At 44.0% G+C, this 22,876-nt stretch overlaps 1 protein-coding gene and 1 pseudogene across 18 annotated transcripts in view; one reads left to right on the plus strand and one right to left on the minus strand.

Annotated features, from left to right (window-relative positions):
* Positions 1 to 22,876, minus strand: part of ADGRB2 (adhesion G protein-coupled receptor B2) — a 1,191,470-nt gene that overhangs the window by 774,314 nt on the left and 394,280 nt on the right. The window lies entirely within an intron of this gene.
* LOC138285928 (uncharacterized) lies at positions 2,088 to 8,969 on the plus strand (annotated as a pseudogene).

Genomic DNA, 22,876 nt, shown 5'->3' on the forward strand with positions numbered 1-22,876 from the left:
GGCAGGTTCTCAAAATACATTCAGCGTGCACAGCTGTCAAACTGCAGCCAGTTCAAGGCTTGCTATTCCTCCGGCAGGTTTGTGACCTGGTGCCACTGCACCACTGATAGTTGTACCCCTGCTCAACAGGGTCTGGCAGATGCAGCCCACTCGTGGGCTGATCACGAATTCGGCTGAGGCAACCCCGCCCTGCATGGGCTGGTCACAGCTCTGACAGTTGCGGCCTCATACAGGCCGATCACAACTTTAGCAGTTGCAACACTGCATGGGATGATCACAACAAATCCATTACAGTCCCAATCAGACTTTCGCAACAGCCCTTCCACAGAGTTGTGATTCCCATCTGAAACCACTGCAATAAGTTGGAGGAGGGCGTTGGCATCTGGTTTCCCCCAGACTGCTCTCCAGCCAACTCCTCCTGTGCATGTCCACAATGACAGGGGACACAGTGCACCTTCCTATACAGTCTTTCTTTTTGGAGGGTAGGCAGACTCCTTCCCTCTCTTAGGAGGCAGGCTTCCTGGAGCTTCAGGATAGGTATACAGCTCTTCTGGTACGAGATGCAGACTTCAGATACTGTCCTCTTACCTACAGGAGACTGTCTGTCAGATAGGATGTCAGATAGACACCAGCCCTGGTTGCACCGCTGCCCTCTGAGTACTCTGTGAAGCACTTCCTTCCTTGGCCCTAGTGGACTTGCAACTGGAACATCAAGAAGGATAGCCAAGATCCCGCTTTTATACACAACGACCAGAGATGTGCATCAACTATCTGAAACTGTAGAACCAGTTACGGTGGTTTTCCCTTTGAAGGTGCCTTGCAGGCTGTTCTCCAGACTTATCCTTGGGTAGATTGATGGTCCTCACAGCAGTCCTCTTTTGCCGGAAGAACCCTAAATAGTTGCACAAAGAGGTGTAAGGTTTCTGCACAGAGTTGCTATCAGCCCAACTGAAGGAGTAATCAGGGAAAGACAAAAGGGCTGGCCTCACCTAAAGAGTTCCTCATCTTTCACAACAGTTTCTGCATTCCCACCCTCACCTCTACTATGCTCCAAATGGCAGTGTTCATGAAAGCTAAGAAGCAGCTCCTTGCTAACACAAAGCCCAGGGAACCCAAAGGAGCTGTCTCCTCTCCGCTTGCTTTGATGTATAGGTCTCCTCCTTCCAGCTACAGGAATTTGAGCAATACATTTGCACTGTCTGGGAGAGAGTCCTCCCCTCCCTCTTGTTCAATGTCAGGCCAGGGGCCTCCATAATGGATCCTAATGGCCTCTATTACGCTGCATACGCTCACATATCATGCATGTACCCCGCAGGCTACACACAATAAAATGCTTAACATGCACTCAGGATGTTAGCACTAAGGACTAGGGAAGTACGTAGAACTGAAACTTTACATGAGTGGACCAGCAGGCCTCGACTCGAGTGACTCAGATAAAGATTGGTCAAACTATTAATTCTCAAGACACAGTATGGTACCATCACTGCTCAACATGCTTAACCTATGAAAAGGACAGTATGCAACTGTGAGTAAATGAAGGCCCAATTGGTGCACCTCTGCAGGTCAGAGGACAAGTCTGAGACCTACTCATAGTCAGGGACAGGCCTAGGATTCTGCACACATCCAAGAGTAGCATGATGCCAGGGCAAACAAATAAAAATGTCAGAATACAAGCTACATGCAACCGACCACTCAGGACAGGGGATCACACCTGTTTACCATGCAGGAGATATTTCCCACCCCCCACATACAGATCCAACAGTTTAAGGTGATAGATAGATATTGATCAATAGACATACTTTTTTTAAAATACAAAGGGCGAAAATAAGTTAAAATATATGTAAATAGTAGTACATGTTTTCATGCCACGGACTTACATGACTAATTCTATAGGGTTGAATTGCTGCTTTTAGCATGATCGTTGAATTTGTATGCTGAGGGCTTAATAAGGACACTTGGAGGTGTTATATCACTGAAGCGCAGAATAGAGACAAATAAAAAGTTAGTAAATTCGCCTACACAAATACTATTAGTGCACAGTAAGGTCATTGATATGCATGGCATCAACAAACACCTAGGCCCTCATTATGACTTTGGCGGGCTATTCTAAAGACTGCCGAAGCTGCTGCAGCCAGCAGACCACCAGCGCCGGCTGTCTGCGGACCGCAATATTTGGAGTCACTGGAGGACTTCCACCCAAGACAGACTCCGAAGAGGCGGTTGCATCGCCAGCACCGCCACGGCAGCAAGACTCCACCCGACGTATTACGAGCCTGGTGGAGTCTTGCTGGCATGGTGGTGCTGGCGGTGCAAAACCGCCAGGACCCATCTCCTCCGGGACGACCAGCTCGCTGGAAAAGGTAAGGTGATCGTCCGAAGGGGGGGGGGAGGGAAGTGTTGGGTGCATGTGTGCAAATTGGGGTGTATGAGTGTGTTTATGTGTGCGAATGGGGGTGTATGAGTGCGTGTATGTGTGTAAATGGGGGTGTATTAGTGCGTGTTCGTCAGCGAGTGAGTGGGGGTGTCTGTGTGCAAGTGTGCGGATGAGGAGGGTGCATATGTGTGACTACGGGCGTGCAAATGGATGTGTACGGTTGGGGGGTGTTTGAGGGCGCATGTATGCAGTGCAGGAGGGTGTCTGTGTGTGCGTGTCTGCGTGTGTGAGTGCGAGTATGTGTGGGGGAAGGGGGTGTAGTATGAGTGTGAGTATGCAGAGGGGGTTGGGAATGCATGCGGGTATGTGGAGAGGTATTGTGAATGCGTGTGTGTATGTGATTGAATGTGAATGTTTGTATGTGTGTGTGTGCGCATGAATGGGGGTGTTTGTGTGCATGTTTGCATGGGTGTGCCTGAGTGTGTGTCAGTGCGTGAATGTGTGTTTCAGTGTGCATGTTTGAGTGTGTGTCTCTGAGTGAATGGGGGTGTATGCAGCAAGAGCGTGGGTGAGTGGGGTGCGTATGTGTGCATGTGTGTGGACATGCGGGGTGTGATGGTGCGTGTGCCAGCAACAGGAATGGGGATTCCTGTCGCCGGGTGCATTTCCACCAAGGTTTTCGTGGCGGGGTGACCGCCACAGAAAGCCTGGCGGTCTGCAGCTTTGTAATCTGGCCAGCAGGCTGAGGCCTGCCGCCGGGTTGGAGGTGCTCACCGCCGTATATATTTTCTTCAACACCAACAAACCAGGAAGATAATGCCAGTCGTAAAACCGAGATAAGTTATTTTTGCTATGGCCAGGCATGAGTATACATTTCAGCAGATATTTCAGCTGCGACAAACATGAAAAGGGACACATTTCTGGCTCAAAGTCCTCACCTCTGAAAGTTGAAAATTACGTGTGGACTGCTGGAACCAGTAAAAATGATCATAACCTTTCAAAGAAAGACAACAGTTATTCAGAATAGAGGACTTGGGTATTTTTCAGGATGTATTAGACTCCACAAAATGGAAAATGTCTCTCTACCGCCACAGATACCTCTCACAATACACACCGGACCAGAGTAGAGTAGACAAACACGCACATCAGAAGCCTTCAATAAGCATACCACTGCCAATAGGACTGAGACTGTTTGTCCCTGTGGAGTTTCTCCACAATTCTATTCGGCGACAAATCAAAACCAAAACTGAAATATGCTAGAGGAAAGCTGGCTGGCTACGTTTGGCTCAATTTCAGCTCAATTATGTGGTTAAGAACTGTGTCCCTGAATCCATGGAAGTGCTATTGTGTTTTACACCTCACACTATTTGTAGATTTCTGGGGCTGCTTAGGCTAATTGAAGTCCTAGGTGACCCTGTTGAAGTCCAGAAACGTGCACTGCAACTGCCACAAACAGATACCCTGAACTATGTTCTCATGAATGATAAACGTTCTCACTTTATAGAAGGCCTTTATCACTTCCTATAGAACAAGTTCCTTACCTTCGGTAACACCTTATATGGTAAAGGCTCTATCTAGCCGCAGATTACTTAACTTAGAATAATATCCAGGCATCACGCTGGATCCGGAAACTTGACGAGCATTACCCCTGCGCACCAGTACATGGCGTCGTTCAGCTCTGCATGGAATCGCTGGACATCTGTGGCAGAAGTGACGTGAGCACTGCCTACATAGGTGCCACCCCAGCACACTGATGTCAGTTTCTTTTTGTAACTTTCCATGCTAGAAGCACAGAGCCACGAGGAACAATAACGATTGGGGTGGGAAGCTAGGGCCCTTCGCTGTGGCCCTCTGGGTTATCCGGGTTCTCTGCTCCTCTGGCAGCATGTCTTGTCCCACTCTCCAATGCCATCATTAGGATGGCATTGGTGCCAGCTCTTTCATGTTACATCTCTCTCTCCAATACCGCCTTCAGGATGGCGTCTGCGACAGCTCCTTCTTGACCTGTCTCTCTCACCAATGCCGCCTTAAGGGAGACATCTTCCGCAGTTCCCTTTTTCTCAGCATTTCGGCTCTCCTCAGCCACCTCTAGTTTGGAAGCCTCTTACTTCCTCATTGTTTCCATTTGTTTTGGGAGTCAACTCCTCTTTGGCTATAATGTGTCCCACGTGACACTCAGCTACGCCAGAATTAAAGGGGCAACATTCGTCAACTGTGAATTGCTGAGGGTCGTGCTGCTTCCATTCACAGGGATGAAAATAAAGATGAAAATAAGATGCTCATGCTCAAAAGCTCGGGTTGGTGGAAAGGTGTACAGGAAGCCAGAGCTCCACTCAAGATGCAAAGCGTCTCCAAGCAAGAACTGCCTTGGAAACTACAGTGTTCAAAACTGCTGACATTGCGCATTCTTGGCGGTGGCAAACAGATATAGCCAAGGATCTCCCCACTTTTTAAAGAGGCCTTGCTGCCAACACCGGGTGCTCATAAGGCCTTGCACCACCTCCAAGTGGAGTCACCATTCATGATCTGGTAGGCACTGATGTCTGAGTTTGTCCACTTTGGCATTCAGAGAGCCTGCCAGGTGTTAAACCATTGGGAATATCCCCTAGTGTCCCAGCCATATTCAGAGGCATAGACCCTCCTGACAAAAGGTCCACAACCCATCTCGCCCAGTTTGTTGCAGTACCACATGGTGGTGGTTTTATCTGTAGACACCTGCACCACCCTTCCCTTGATTGAAGGCAGAAAGGCTTTTATGTAAAACAGATTGCCTGAAGCTCCCACAGGTTGATGTGGAGTTTGGATTCTGCTGGAGACCAGAATCCTCTGATCTCCACCCACAAATTACCACCCTATGAGGAAGCAGGAGGCCATGAGGCCCAGGAGCCTCAGAGACAGTTTCACCGAAAGCCAGGATAGAGGCTGAAACATCAGTATCATAGCTTGAATATCCTGGACTTGCTACTTGGGAGAATAGGCCTGAAACTGCAGTGTGTCCAGAACTCCGCCGAAGGAGAGTGTCTGAGAAGGAAGCAGGTGTGACTTTGGCAAGTTGATACTGAACCCCAGAGAATGCAGATGATTTGCTAAAGTCTTGAGGTGGAAAACTACTGCCTGGGCAATCTCGCCTTCAACAGCCAAAGCTAGATGTAGGGCTTTGCTATAGGTCCTAGTCTTTGGCCGCGACCTGAGCCCAACCTTGACCAGTATCAATCCCCTGTAGTTCATGGCCAAAAGGCATTTTCTGCAGTCCCTGTGATTCACTAGGTCCTCAATATAGCCTCACAGACATCCACAGTACAAATCCCGGGGTCATACTTTTGCTTGTGTGGAGCTAGAGTTGGCCACAGTACCTAGCCTGCCTGTGGCCAAGCACTCAAGCCAATTTACCACATGTTCAACTCTCTGGGTGCAGACTTTTGGCCTTGCACAGCAAGGATTGGCTGCAAGGCATGGCTTACAGCCAGTCCGTACACCCAACCTACTGTGCCTCCAACAATGTGGTGCATAGTCTTTAGTCATGAGCACCCGGTGTTGTCTGCAGAGCCTGCACCCAACCTATGTTCTAAGTGCAAGCCCTGTGCACTTAATTCTGAAGAGAGAGATATGGTTGCAGGCCCAGGCCTGCAGCAGAGTCTGCCACCGGCTCTGTACTACTGATGGGCTGCACAAAGCCTTTCACTGAACATACTGGCTTTAGGGCCCACAATGCCAGCTCACAAGGTCACGGTGTCCACATAGCCTGGTCTTTGGTAGACAAATTCACACTGCTTTTTATATTAACAGGATCTGTCCTTCTGGGATCCCACTTCGACTCTTTCCTAGGTCCAAGAGATGCTCTTCCATTATCCTATTATTTCTCAGTCACAGAAAATACGCAAATTATTGCAAAATATGAAAGTCAGACTAACTCCTTCTTAAGGGCCTGCATGAGTGGAGTTGCTTCACTGATACAGTTCATCTGTCCCAAACTAAACGGTGAAAAATCATGGTCCTTTCTTTGGGCACCACACCATCCCGTGGCCAACAGAGTTAGCATATCTCTCTGCCCAGTGACATTAGCAATTAATATTGGCTTCTTGATGGACATGAAACTTACTTTCAAGAATCAAGTGAACAGGGTAGAGCTTGTATGTTCTTCACTATACTGCACAGGCTAAAGAAATGTCTCCCTCTGCTTCCAGACTGAATAAGCTATAACAGAGTACATTCTCAAATCACATTTGAGAATGGAATTTGGTAACAGATTTTATCTGCACTTACTGGATTACCTTCTTTACAGACTGAGGCGGCACATCTCATTCTTAAATTACGTCCTAGAACTACGTGTTTGATCATCATAAAACTTTGCATTGGCTTCACATCATGAAAGAGACAGTCTTTAAAGCCCTCTGCGTGGCCCTTAAAGCATTTAATGGCTCTGGAACCTGCTATTTGAGAAACATTTTCAATCTCTTGCTCGTCCCCTTAGATCCTTTTCTGAAAGACTGCTCCCAATCCCTACCATACACAGGGCACGTGTGGGAGGATATTCTTTTCTTACCTCATTTTCTGGTACAAAATTCACAAGGATCTTAAGCAGCTTTCCAATCACCTCCTGTTCTGAAAGAAACAAAAAAACTGGCTGCTCTTGTCTGTCCTCCATAAAGTTGTGACCCTCCTCTGCCAGTCAGTGACAGGACAAACTCTTTGGGTACTCATGCGCTTTATAGATAATAATTAAAAAAAATATAAAATATCTATTCCATAAGATTTTGCAAATAGAAGCATGCATAGCAATGCATAACATAGCACAACTCCACATTTCAGTATAAGAGATGTACATTTCATTCATACAACATTTCACTATCATCCTGGTCATACCTCATTAACAAGTAGGAACATCTTGACAACACTCTATTCTGCGAGGTGTAATCAAGAAGACATTGCTGAAATTGCCAAACTTGCATGTCTATGTTACATTCATACTGAGCCCTATTATATAGACTTCAACAAGACGCATTGCTGTTTAGTCATCATTACGACCATTACAATCTTCTTTGAAATTTTTGAAGAGTTATACTTTTTGTTAGCCAGTAAGTACCACACTATTGTACCCAGTGCTTTAAATGGAAATGTTGAAGTGCAGCTACTCACTCTTCTCAGTACCTATTTGCTCTGGAGAAGTGCAGGTACTCTCCCATTAAATGCAGTGCAGCAGTGCTAAGAAGTGCAGGTACTCTCACTTCCAAATTAAAGAAGTGCAGGTACTCAGTACCAGACAGTACCTGCCCATTAAAGCACTGATTGTACCCTCACCTGACTACTCATAATTACATCCTTTAAAAATGTTTTTAGTTCCCAAAGGTATACAGGTAATTCCTTTTCTAACGTTAGGCACTTGGCTAAATGTCTTCATTGTCAGTTAGCCATCATTCTCGCTCCCTATCATACTGAGTAGTGTGATAATGTGGCGATCGGTTTATTAACAATAAAGATGTCACTATTTCCAGTCAAAGGCTCCTCTGCATCTCTTGTCAATTTAGTTACATCTGCATCTCTTGTTCTTTCAGTCTCGTATTTTATAACTTCAAGCTGTCTTACTATTGCTTTTTCGGACTCAAAACAATTGGAGTGGTGGGGGTTCTGTAGCCGCCTTTTCATGCTCTTTTCTCTGAGAGTACTGGCTGGGTAGGCCTAAGTGCTTCTCCTAAGAACCACCTACCAGACAGCCGGATCACCTTGCTGATTATGTTCACCATTATGTTTATTTAGGATCCTAGTTTAGCTCCTCCGAAAATGCGGTGCCTCTAGGATATTAAGAAACACGCGGTAGGTCATAATTTAGAAGCCCATTGACTTGTTGATTAATGGTCTAACCCAAAGGTAAGCTGAACTCGGAGTGCAAAACATCGTCTCCTGGCATGTGAAGAATAAAGACAGCGATTGGATCTTTCTAGGAGGATTGCCATACAAATTAACTGAAGGAGATTTTATTTGCGTTTTTTTACAATATGGAGAAATAAGTAAGTAATCGTGTGCTCGATCAGAAGACTGGAGAATTCAAAAGGATTTAGTTTCATTTGCTATGAAGATCAAAGGAGTACTAGTCTTACTGTGTACTATTTTAATGGGATTAATATAAATGGAAGGAAAATTCGCATGGAGTTTGTGGTGAATTATCACCCCTCCACCCCCAAAGGACACAGACAACATTGATGATTTGACAAAGACACGTCATCTGAGGATGAGGCGCCAGGCAAGAAACAAAGATAAAAAGTAAAAGGCCAGGAAGAAGAAAGCTCTAATAAAAAAGGAACTGAATCGATAAACAATAGCTTTTGATCAGAAGCAAACTCTTTCCAGAGAGAGAAACTCTCCTCCAAAGACCAGAATAAAAAAGGAAAATGATGATCCCAAACACCAATATGCAGCGGCATGTCGGGAGTCAATCCCCCACAGAGAAAAAGCAAAAAGAAGCCAAGATGTTGCTGGGGATGTACCGGATTTCCATGGCACCTACGGAAGAAATTAAAGAAGTCATGGCAGGGACTCCAGCAGACAGTACCAGAAGTACGACAGGTTAAGGGACCAGAGAGGTGATATAAATCGATAGGATTAAAGGACAGAGAAAAATTAAATGAATTATGGCAGTCACTGGAGGGATGAGAGAGAGTGAAAGAGGGTGGAGAGATGATGGACAGGATCACCGTTGTAGGAGATAGGACAGGCTGACAAAAGTTCAAGAACTGGCAAGTCAAAAGAATTGTATAGGAAGAGCTCTAAATGACATGAGTCATCATGAGTTTCATACCAGCCATTGTGGTGGTCTTGCGTCCTAATCAGAGAGTTATGCGCATAGTAGCCAACACAGAGATCGATCTGCAGGGGTTGGGGTCAGCATGGTAAAGACTATGGAACTAGCAAAAACAAAAGATGCTGATCATAACGGGCTCGTCAATGTTTTCAAGCAGATTAGCTGGTGCCAAGAATGTGGGATTCCAGAATCTCATTCATAATTATTATTCATTGTATCATGTTTAGGTTTCTGAGTCGCTAAGAATGTTGGCAAGTTGATTTCAAATAAGCAGTGAGTAGTAAGGCCCTTTCACAGGTCTCCAAAATATCAACAGGATACCACATAGGGTTATTAAGTGGTGAGGAAAACTGAGTTTGGCTTTGTACAGAATGACCAAGTTTGCAAAGCAAAACCCGCAAAGTTGTATCACTAATTAGCATGCCACAGTTTAAAGTAACCTAAACAATGCAAATGCATTAAGGTGATGTATTCTAAAGGTTTTTGTTGGTTGTTGCCTGGTCAAGAAATGCTTCCACATTGGCATTTATTGCATGTGTCTTTTCCGGCAGCCTTTTCACAATTCTGTTGCAGAGCAAGGGACAGTCAGATTGACTAGAGATTCAATGGCCAACTAATGGAGGTCATTTAAATGTTTTGCAACAGTTTGCAGGTCATGCTGTGCATATCGTCTCTGACAATGGACTTGGTTTATAGTTTTTGCTCTATGAGCTGATCCTACAGATCGTACACACTGTGGGGAAAAACTGGGTTGTCATACATCATCTACAATTATATTGTCAAATGAAGCAGAAGATGAAGTGGAAAATAGTCAAAATAAGATGGATTTCACTGAAAGGAGTAATCAACAGAAGTTATGTCTCTGTATACAAATAAAAAACCAGCACTAAACTTAAAATGGCAATCAAAAAGCTAATGTTAAGACAAAGTCTAGAAAATACAATCTAGCTACTGTGGATTTCCCTTTCTTCAGAAGAACTGACAAAATGTGACAGTGGAGCAATTGCAATGCACAAAGGTATAAACATAAGGTTATCGATCAATCATCTTATGATGGTGTGGTAAAAGGCTGTGCTTCCTTTAGACTAAAGAAATAGTACAAATTGAGGGTGATGGCACTCACCACTTGGTAAATAGTACCCATTCACATCTAATAATGTCGAGAATTTCACTCTCTTCGGCAACCATCAATTATAGAAGGAACCTTAGAGATAATTTTCCTTGATTGCAATGAACTAATAAATTACAGTGTTGTTCGTCCTCTTCTAGGGTGATAACTGTACCCAAAAAAACACACCACCGATAGATTACTAACTCATTTCTTTGTGCTTGTGTACGCTTTCACATTTATAACAATAAAAGAACAGAACAAAATGTCAATTTCTGTCCTTGCATTTTGTCGGAACAGCACGTTACTGTCATCAAAAGATTCCTACATCCTTTATTCTAAGTCCTCTTTGCATTAGGTAGTGCTGCGTACATCTTGTTGTCTAGGCAACTATCCACTATGAGACAGTACATGACTATGGGGTCAGTGTGAGCCTCTAAATTACACGATGCAGAGGCACCAGGAAAACAGTAAGCTTCTTCGTAGGAAGAGGAGGAGTACTCCCTTGAGACAACCAGACAATCTGTCCAAAAAAGTTCTTCCCCCATTCCCACTAAACCTTCCCCACAATCCAGTATTCTCATGAGATGCAAAGTGTAATCACAGCACTGAACAGTTAAAAGATTGGGCTTGTTCCTGTTATCAAGGCGAAGTTTCCTTTCTCAAAAGAACTGCAAACAGGCTAAATTTTTTCTGTGCATGAACAGTATTGAAAAGGTGGGGGGAAATCAAAAACGCTTGAGAGAAGTGTCAGAAATAAAAAGGTGTAGAGACTGTATCTTGGGTGTTGGAAACCAAATAGAAGCTGCTTGTATTTTGCTTGAGGAAAACAGTTGCAAACTGTGGTGGGAGAAGTAAAATGTAGCTGCCTGGAAAACAAGCAGTGACATTGGCAATACGTTTGGTTTTTATGTAGTGAAACGTGCACTACGAGCAACGTATAGAATACGGGCGGTATAAACTTCCTTACAGATACAAAACACGTAAGGAACAGACAACACTAGTGCAAGCTTTAGTCACACCTGGTGCATATACACTAGACGGGCAGCAAAAGTCAAAGCTTTCCTGTACATACACAGAGGCAAGAGCAAGCAACACATATATACACCAACACACACATACATCCTAAAATAAGTGACACGATTATGATGCATAGTGTGTGCGGACCTTGTCGATCAATCAAAAAAATAATATTTTTTAAGCACAGAATATGCCTTTCTATTATCCCCTCGTCTGCCCAATGGTTGGAAGGGTCTACCCAAAACCCTACTGACACTATTTTTTTTACCACACAGAATTCTGCAAACATCTGTAGGTCCCTGGCATCACGGAATTGTGAATGAAAAAATGTTTTGGTCGAGGATAGCCTATTACATCAATCAGACTCATGGATCAGTGGCTAGTGAAGCAGGAAAAGGTAGAAAAAGCTCCAAAGTGCAGATTTTGATATTTTGGAAATGTTGTCCTTTGATGCAACTCCGCATATGGTTTGCGAATTGAAGGTCCAAATAAACAAATAAGTAACCTTTTGAAAACCTAACCTCACTCGTATGGGTGGAAAACAGAAATCTTAAAAATAGGCCCACCTTAAATGTATTTATATTGTTGCACATATACAGCATGCGGCAAAGTGGTGTGAGGCCACAACTGAGGAGATAGTTCTTGGGACTCTTGATTGGGAGATAATCCCGATACTCTAGATGCAGGTTGGACATGTTCCTGTTAATCTCCCCCATTCTATCCGGCAGAAGACCTCTGATGGGAGGTTGCATTTAAGAGATAGTCATGATGTGCACCCTTCTCCAGATCTTTGGAGATTTCGTGGCTGCAATCCTTAAACAAAGATATGACCAGAGCCCGAAAGACGGGGGCTGTCGCACTTCGGGATATTTGTACGCAAGTGATCTGTTTATCTCATTTACTGGCACACGTGACCTGTTAGGAATAAGCCAGGGCAGTTTTTACAATATGCTAAATTAGCTAAAACAGCAAGAGAGATCTGATTGGAGTTCCTGAGCATCACTGCTACTGTGGCAGTGCTAGATGTGCTGCTGGAAACGGGACAAGGACAAACACACAAACTTGTTAAAGCACTGAAAACTGACAGCTATAAAACCCCCATTCAAAGCACAACAGCTATGGGATGCAGAACTACAGACACCGCCGATAGATATAGAGTAGAAGAGGGACTGCATACTGGTGGGGGGGAGGGGTGCGGTCAGTAATGCACGATTTAAACTGGTACACTTTATCTTTCTTCACTGTATCTCTACGGCGTCTAGTAAATTACACAAGATTTACCAAGAAAGATGTCCCATATGCGAACACAAGACCACTTTTGTACCTATGACATTACCATGTGAGGAGTTAACAAAATATTTTTTCACATTACCTCATTGTGATACAGTTGAAGGCAATAACAAACATGAATATTTATGCATCCATAAAAGACAAATATCAAACGGATGGCCTTTCCCAAGAGGCTCTATAATGACTTCTCGGGAATGAGTCCAGTTAGAAGGTCAATGACACAGGAACATAATGTGGAAGGTCATAATCGATAAGATCATGGAGGATATGTCGCAATGGACTGGGACGATGAACATGGTGGTATATGTAGGAACTAGTGACCCTTGATAAAACTCCACAGCGTAGGCAGTGTAAATCTCTATAGCTAAAAAAAATAGTGACTGGAGGATATACAGACGCCTGGTGAAAACGGATATTTGGATGAACCATCTGATGTATAAGGCAGAACATATGCATAAGGTGTTTAGTATGATTATACAATGTAGAACAATGTAGACGACATGAAACACGAGATGCTGTTTCATCAGAAATTACATCACAACTTTATGCAAAGATTAAGGTTGTAACTGTGAAAATGATAAATACAAGGTTGCAATTTTATCTTTAGAAGCACACCTGTATCCTTTTTGTGACAGATTCTTATAACATTATTGAACAGATTTAAAACAAATCACAGTAAAAACTTCTATCCTTATGTCAAGAGTAGCACAATTTTGCTTAGCATTTATTTCTGTATCAGATAGTGAAAATGAACTTCACCAAAATAAAAATGTAATAGAGAAAAATATAACGTGTAATATCGTCTAGGAGTTCTGGTGACAAAATCTGAACAGTCTTATTTTCTTTCTTGTTTTAACACCTCATATCTGCCTTCAGCCATATGGTTTGTGATGGACCCATTGCTGCCAGTGCTCGCACTTGGAAGCCAGCAATCAGCCAATCTGGTGCAAGAGTTTTAGTAGTTCCTACTGATCCTACTGAATGAGTCCTGTCACTGGTTCATGGCAACAACGGTACACTGACTTAAGTTTTTACCTAGCATTTATCAGAGTTTTGCATACACCAATGTATATTTCAGTAGTAGCCCAGTCGACTACAAATGTTTTCAGAAGTTCCTAATTGGTAGGCTCTTTCCACCCCCCATGGTATGGACCGTACACACAGACAGGGGATCAAAAATTGATTCCTGTCCCCACACAGTAAAGCACATCAGATCAAATCCATGACCATCATAATATAGACAAGCAACATATACATTACACACACTCTCCATACGTGCTCCCTGTACCCTACCCAGAGCCTGTTAACCCCAGCTGTCTACAGTCACCATGACTAATTAAAAGAAAGGTGAACATTACCGTTTGCAGCTGATAATGCATTCTAAACAGAGCTTCCTGTGTGTGAGGCTCATTAGGAAGGCACATCGCACAGAATATGCCCACAAACCAGAAGTTAGAAAGCAAAAAACGAAGTTTCAGTGGTTGGAGCCCATTTTTCTAGCATGTTGGTTGGTCCCATAAGCCGTTTTGTAACATATGTCTACTATAGAGTTCTACAGTGAACAATTCTGGTATAAGAACCAAGAAAGCGTCAACGGAAGGTTGAGTATAACCAGATGTCCAATCATTATTGAGTAAACTATGCATCAACTCATGAGGAAGAATCTAGAGTGAGGCACTTTCAAAACGCAGGTACCTGTGGACCAAATAACCACTGTGTACATCTGTCTGAAAGAAATATTCATGGAGAATGCCACTGATGAGGCCTTGGTTATAGTGGTATGTGCAGAGATTTGTGATGGAAGCACTGTCCCGTTATGGAACAGCAGTAAGACAGTCCTGCAGCGATCATTTGGAGACAAAGTCTATGCCACTGGAAGTAATGACAAGCCAATCGGAAAAATGCACTACCTTAGTTCTTCCCGAACAGAAATGAGGAATTCTGAGGACCAGGCCAAATGGCTAGTCTTGGGGCATTGGTTGACTGAGCTCCTGGAATTTTACTTTATGTTCAGAACAAAAGGATTTTGGGGAAGGACATAGGCGGTCATTCTGACCCTGGCGGTCAAAGACCGCCAGGGCGGAGGACCGCGGGAGCACCGCCGACAGGCCGGCGGTGCTCCAATGGGGATTCCGACCGCGGCGGTAAAGCCGCGGTCGGACCGGCACCACTGGCGGGCTCCCGCCAGTGTACCGCCGCCCCATTGAATCCTCCAAGGCGGCGCAGCTTGCTGCGCCGCCGAGGGGATTCCGACCCCCCCTACCGCCATCCAGATCCCGGCGGTCCGACCGCCGGGATCCGGATGGCGGTAGGGGGGGTCGCGGGGCCCCTGGGGGCCCCTGCAGTGCCCATGCCACTGGCATGGGCATTGCAGGGGCCCCCGTAAGAGGGCCCCTACATGTATTTCACTGTCTGCTGTGCAGACAGTGAAATACGCGACGGGTGCAACTGCACCTGTCGCACAGCTTCCACTCCGCCGGCTCGATTCCGAGCCGGCTTCATCGTGGAAGCCTCTTTCCCGCTGGGCTGGCGGGCGGTCTGAAGGCGACCGCCCGCCAGCCCAGCGGGAAAGTCAGAATTACCGCCGCGGTCTTTCGACCGCGGAACGGTAACCTGACGGCGGGACTTTGGCGGGCGGCCTCCGCCGCCCGCCAAGGTCAGAATGAGGGCCATAGTGTAACTTGCTATTGGAATTACGCCTTTCCTGCATGGTCACCCAGATCCTTTTGCTGGATGTTATGTTTTTGCTAGCTTTAGAACTCTATGCACTTTACCCCTGCTATTTAGTCGTAAAGTGCCTCACCTTCAACATGGTTAATTGGTGTACTCCCAATTGCCTATAGGTCCTTAGTACATGGTAGAAAGTGTAGCCGAGGCCTGAAAGCTAACTGCCAGTAGTGAACTGCAGCATCTAAAGAGCCATTTGTACTTTTTGGCACTATTTCTATTTAAAACTCTTGAAATTTATATCTCTGGTTCCCCTTATTAGATATTTGACATTTTGGTGTAATTTTGTTTATTAAATTGTACTATATTTTCTAATTTAGTTTGGGGTATTTAGGATTTTGCATTGCTACTATGTTACTGTTTTGGTACTATATAGATACTTTTCACATTGCCCTATGTTAAGCCTGTCTCCTCTGTGCCATAGCTTCCACAAAGTAAAGCTCAGGTTAATTTAGTAACTTTGAGGAGTCACCCTGACAAAGGCTGTCATTACTCCTTGAGGTGGTTAGTCACTGACTCCAAATATTAATCCAAATTCTTACACTTTCCAACCAATTGAAGAAGTGATGCCCTCTAGAAATTTGGAGCCCACATTGGAAGCAAAATAGTCACATTTTCCAATCATAGGGGGGACAGGATTACCGGGCATCATGGGGGTTGAGGTCATTTACCGTTGTAGTCCAGGAGTCTGATCTATAGAGCTCTGCCAAATAAACACCAAATATAGCCCTTTAGCACTAATCATTCAGGATACTCGGAAGGGAACATTCAAAAGATATCTCAAGATGGTGGTGTGAGATTAGAGATTCGGAGATCAACAGAGCACACAATGACCTCAATAGACAGAATATCCACCCAGTGCTTAGTCTTGTAAACATACACATCACATTTATTCGCACCACTACAAATAAACAAACAATATTACATGGCACATACAAAAAAGAATAATGTTTCACTAACCATTGGGAGCTTCATTCTCTCAAGGTAAACAAGCACAACTGGAGGATAACTAGGCTGGGGTGAATCTCTTACAAGTGTATCAGTTGCACCTGTCATCTCAAATTGGTAATCTATCTAGTTAGTCTAATGGTTGATCTCTTGAGTGGTATAATCCTTCTTCCAGCACCCTTGTGCCTGCGCTGATGCCAGAGCAGATTTTTGTTACTTGGATCACTGGATTGAGGCATGCAGGACCAGCACTTTAGCTGGTCAAGGTAGGCACCTTGCTTGACCTCGCCCCCTGTCCAGATACCTTTGGGTAGGAGCCAAGAGGTGTTACAGTGTTATCTGGGAAATGTAGGAGCACAACCTATTAAGCAGCAATCAGGCTCCAGCAAACCCACCACTCAAATGAGCAGTGAGCCCTTACCCCTTCAATTCTGTTATACGGAATATGGAGAGTGTAGTAGAACACTACAAATGAGGGGTGGGATGGGTATGGTCAAATGTCAGGCTCTGCTTAAACCAACTAGTAAGCCAAACTCATAAGTAGCTTGGAATGGCAATGGACCCACAAAGAGCAACAGGACCACACTTTGTATCAATCCTCCATTGCGGTCAGCTCCTCCGGGTTGGTCTCTTATTGTGAGGGCACCTTTAACCCCTTTCCTCACAGCATCTGTGCACACAAGTTCTTCTGGGTTACTCTCTTATCAGACTCTTTTGCAAGGTCACCTCTCAGCATCAACAGTGGCCTTTTTCAAGCCCAATCCTCAGCAGCAAACTGGAAAAGTCTAGGATGATGTCCTCTCAAACCCTAGGACACTTCTGTGATCCAGGACTCCAGCCATGGATCACAGGCAGGTCTCCTATACTCTGTTATGTGACCTCTAGTGGTCAATTGGAAGCACTAAAACACAGAGTGGAAGTTACAGGCACTTGTCCTACTATTATTCCAGATGCAGTTGATTGATTCCAGACCTAAGCCCTGGACTAGTTGTAGGAAGTTCCATCATTTGGTATTCTGGCTTCCGGAAAAGTCAGACGATCCTTGTCTTCATAGTGTCAATGGGAAAGAGGAGTAGACTTGGAGGATCTCTTCCACGGCAACCCAATTCACTGGCACATAGGAGGAAGTAACCTTAACACTTACATCCATCCACCTATTGATGATAGCACCTCTGGGAGAAACAAAAGGTCAGCCCTACTCTACATAAAAAGACCACTGTCTCCAGTTCTACCACATCTCATCGCACGTAATGTCAGGCTGCTGGTCAGGAATAAAAAGGCATGGCTCAGCAGCTGACTGTTGCTGCATTTCTAAAGAGACTCCTGTCTTCATTCTCTCACACCTTAGTCTGGTGCTTTCCAGTAGCTTAAGAGATGCCAGCAATGCACTATGCTAGTGTTGCTGGCTATCCCACCTCCATTATTTTTACAGGCCCACACAGAGAAATCAAGACAGATTCTACTGTGCAACGAGTCAAGATAACAACAAGGCACACACAGACCTCTTGCATACATCTGCTGTACACTAAAACATGCAAAAGTGCATATTTATTCATACCACACTCAAGCACACAGAGATGTAGGGCTTGACAGTTGCAATAAACTGAAAAGACAATTTACATGGTGAGGTTAACAAGCCATTCACCTGCGCAGGGACCAGGAAGAAGAAGGTATTCTACAACTATGAATTTGTGCTGCCTCCACTGTCAGTTCCTTACAGTTCAGTGAATTGACAATAGTTACACTCATAAAGGAAGACATGCTTGCTTGGTACATGCTTCCAGACCAGAGCCCTACTATGGGTCACGGTACCTTACTCAGGTGTTTTTAGAACACATGCGTGATGGTAATGTCTGTGGAGCCCAACATAAAAATGCAAAACCTCCAGAGATTTATGAGCATTTTCACTCAAGGCAGAAGCTCTTGTCTATAAATCATGCAGGAGACACTTCCGACAAACATGGTCGAATGTACACACCTTCTCAGATGTTCTACAACTAACACACACACTAACAATCACACTGTTTCACACTGTTTCTCTTTTTAACACACTGAAGTAGCCATTTTTGTACAATTGCTGCATATTTTTAAAACTGCCTTATTCATTTATTTTCTTGATAGGAAAAATGTGTTGTGAATGTTTGTAAACTATTTTTGGGGAGAGAAACAGAACAGAATTGTTTAGTAGCTGGTGCAATTCCCTTTAGCGTCTTAGGCAAATGAAACACCGTTAAGGGAGACCTTTCCTAGATGTTGGCAGTCTAGAGATATGTGCTGCTAAAGCCTTGAGTATTCAAGTCAGGTAGCTGCGTGGCAATATTTTCTCGAGCTGCACTACAACTAGACACACTTTCAATCACAATATTACTCTTTTTGGCACACTGAAGCAGCCATTTTTGTGCAACTGCAGTACATTTCTAAAGCTTATATTGTTCTTTTGCCTTATTGATTTATTTTCTTGATGGAAATTATGTACTGTGCATGTTTGTAAAATGTTTTTTTTAGGGGAGAAACAGAATTTTTCAGTAAACTGACACAATCTAAACGTGATCCCTTTAGTGCCTTATGCAAACTAAACATAATTTTCCTCCACTAAAGGAAGCCTTTTCAAGACGCCATGTTTGAGAACTGTATAATGCTATGAGCTGCGTAAACCTCACATATATAAATCAGGCAGGCGCATGGCTGTTCTGCCTGCGTGCCAAAGGCACGCCTGTCTGCACCCGCCCATGCACCGGCTGCGCATAGCACCAGCCATGCTGCAGATTGCACCCTCCACCAAAAGTACAATGAGCTCCCTATGGGACTGTTTTTGTAATCCTCGGGTGAGGAACTCTTAGCTGTGGGGCACAACTTTATTTTAACAAATCTAAAATCAAATATCATTCTCATAAAGATTCACTAAAACCTAACTACAAGTCATGGCAGACAGGGAAAACGGATACAAACGCGAAGCAGTTTCCCTTATGGATACAGCGCTGGACTGGGATTCAGTACCCAGTGCTATCCCTTACTCACACAAAAGTCCAGTTCATCTTAGCTGTAGGTTAATCAATGCTCACTCTATGGTTAAACATGTGAAAGATATCTCTCTCCTCCTCGAAACTGATAAATTAGATATTTTATTCATTACTGAACGCTGGCTCAGTGGACTCTAATCGTGACATTGCTTCATCTTAAAGTATATGAGGAAGCTGAACTTCTGGGCCTCTCGCTCAAAAGGCAAGGAGCAAATATGATTTCTGGTGTGATATGCTATGGGTCCCCATGTCCAGCAACTCTTTTTGTGAACTCTTTTGTTAATTTCATTTTTTCATTAACATTATCATATTCCAATCTTCTTGTTCTTGGAGATGTTAACAGTTGGGAGTGTCTTATTCTGATCCTAATTCAGTCAATCTTATCAACTCACTGGCCGCAATCAGCCTTGTCCAATTGGTTCAAGAAACTACTCATAAGGCCAGCCACAGGTTGAACCTCATTTTCGATCAAGCCAACCAGATGACCTTTTCCTCTGTCTTACCTCTCAGTTAGGCTGATCATCACGTAATCAAAATTTTCATCTGTATTCCCTTGCCTAAGATGTCCCACCAGACTCCCGGACAATGTAATAGGCAGGCAAGACCTTGGAATTAATTTGGGGCCAGATGTATGATTCTGGCCCATTGTGATTCGGTAATTGCGATTTTTAAGAAATCGCAATTACCGACTCGCAACGGGCCATGTATCACATTTGCGATTCGGTAATTGCGATTTCTTAAAAATCGCAAATGCAATTACCGAATCGCAAATTGCGATACTGGCCCCATTCGCAGCTATGGGCCTGTTGGCCCATAGCTGCAAATTTTTTGCATTTCCTAAATTGCGATTTCTGAACCAGAAATCGCAATTTGGGAAATGCAAAAGGCCAGGGTGCTGGGGGCCTAAGGACCCCTCTCCTGCACCCCAATTTTTTTTTTTTTACAATGTAAAGTACACACATGCCAAAAGGGCATGTGTGCTTTACATATTAAATTTTAAAATGCAGTTTTACTGCATTTTTAAATTTTGCACCAGGTTACCACCTGGTTGCAGACAATGGTATTTTGCATACCATTCTGCAAAAAAAACACAATTTGCGATTTTTTGCGGAATTGCCTTGTGACCTGGATTTTGCGAATCGCAAATTGCGATTTGCAAAATCCAGGTCGCAACGCATAAAATCGAAATTTTTGCGATTTTCATTTTGTGGTCTGCGAATGCCTTTGATGCATTGCAGACTACGATTTTGCACTCGCAAACGGCCGATTTCGCCGTTTGCGAGTGCAAAATCATTTGATACATCTGGCCCTTAATGCTGAATCTTTTCATAACCCGGCCGGACCCTGCCCGGCTCTTCCTCCCAATTCCTCAACAGAGGCCCACATAGCCAGCTACAATAATTGGATAGAAGCTACCTTAAATAAGACCTTAGCCTAATGCAAACCAGGGAACGTCACAATCCTAGTGCTCCCTTTTTCAATGGCCAATAACTATTGGTCAAATGTATCTGGAAAGGTCTAGAAAGGAGATGGCATATTCCCTACGCTCAGGACCTTAAACTATAGCAAAATCAGCCCTTAGGAATTGCAAAAAGGCATTCAAGTTGTCTAAAGCCATTTTTTATACAGCATAAATCCTACATGGCTTCAACCTGGCAAGGACTCCATTTTCCATTGCTTGTACCTTAGCCAATCCCAATTGTATCTCTGAATCAACTGCCTCTACTTACAAAGTTTGTGTGGATTAGTAGTATTTTTTGGAAAACCAAGTCTCAAAAATGCTGAATTCCCTAGGACAAACTAGAGCGGCAGACAAACTGGTGGCACCTGATTCTGCTACCATCATATTTAACATGAGCTTTAAGATTGGGATTCCCACTCAACCATTTGCAACCTAAGATTTGCAGTCAGGCAGCCAGACTAGTTTCTGAGCCCCTTAGGTCATTTTGTAGCATGTCACTTTCTACTGGGACGGTACCCGCCGAGTGGAAAAAGACCCTAGTGATATCCTTGCTGAACAAACCATCTGCCGACTCAGATGTTTTTGGTAACTTTCTACCAATTTCTACCAATTTCCCTGGTTCCTTACTTCATAAAAGTCTTGAAGAAATATGTCAACCATATCATATCAGACTGTCTAAAAGCTTACCACCTGCTTGATCTTATCCTGTTCGGGTTCTAGTTTGTTCATGTGCCTTAGACACAGTGATGGATGATCTGCGGCTGGCAGCTGACCAGAGTAACTTTGTGACTCTGATTCTGTTTGATATATCTGCCGCATTTCAAATGGTGACCCACTCCATTCTGTTGAGAAAGTTGCATGATATTGTAATAAAAGGATCGGCCTTAGCATGGTGGACCTCCTATCTCTCTAGTAGGCAGCAAGCAGTCTGCCTTCCCCCTTCCAGCCTCAGTGTAGGGAGGTGGGACAAGGAGTTCCTCAGGGATTGTCACTCAGTTCTACTTTCTTCAATATTTATCTGGAATTGCATGCTCAACTGATCTGCAGCAAGGCCTATTCTTAATGAATCAGGCAGATGACACACACCTTAACACCTTGGCAGATATCAACCTGTCAGCCCCACCCCCGCAGAGAGATTCTATCTCTGCATGAGGGAGATTACGATCTGGCTCAGTAACAATGCCTTAAAATGTAATGCTAATAAACAGGAATGATATGCTGCTTTACAGGATCAACTCCTTGCTGCCTCCCAGTCGACTTTGGCACTCTGCCACCGAACTGACCACCCTCCAACGACAGCTGACGGAAATCCAGGCTTTCGATTCAAGAGTAGTCTCTCCTCATCTAGGCAAGTTAATGAACTTTTGGCATCCTCTGCCTTGCTCAGAGGCAGAGACTTATTTTTCAGGTGACTGGACTATTGCAACTCACTTTATCTGACGCTCCTGATTATCAAACAGCTTTCTTGCATTCAAAATGCAGCTGCAAAGCTTGCTTTGGGCAAGGCTTATGATTCAGCTTCTTCAGAGGCCGGGCCCTTCATTGGTTCCCAGTACATAAGAGAATAACTTCCAAATCTTTTTGCTTGGCTTATAGGGAATTACCAAAAAAGGACCCTCTTTCTTCCAAAACAAAGTCTGTCACTACCAATCCACACGAATGTTACATTCTAACTACTCATGGTTACTTTGTGAGCCAAAATTCAAATGAGTTTGAGTGGAGAAGATCTTTTTCATTTCAAACTAGTCGTCCCTGGAATTCACTTCCAACTTACATCCGGCTATTGGACAACAATTTTACTTTTCAAAAAAGCCTTGATAACAAGCCTCTTTCCTCAGTAATGCTATTTGTTCTAGTTCACTCAAGTCAGTTCTTAGATTCAGGACACTTTTCTAGGTACTTGCAGCGCTCTATAAATAAATATAATAATAACAGTTTCTTAAATAATGGTGTTAGAGATGCCAGCCATAAAAAGCCCTTAATTTATAGCTCTCAGAATTAATTTGCAGGCCAGTCGCCAGTTGGTGGAGGGTGAAACTAGGAGCCAGAACACAAGAGAACAACATCTTCATCACCAATTTACAGGCCTCAATACGTTTGATCTCTGGGGGATAGGTTGAGCCTAGAGAAA

Source organism: Pleurodeles waltl, chromosome 3_1 (assembly GCF_031143425.1).
Source record: "Pleurodeles waltl isolate 20211129_DDA chromosome 3_1, aPleWal1.hap1.20221129, whole genome shotgun sequence".
Taxonomy (NCBI): Eukaryota; Metazoa; Chordata; class Amphibia; order Caudata; family Salamandridae; genus Pleurodeles; species Pleurodeles waltl.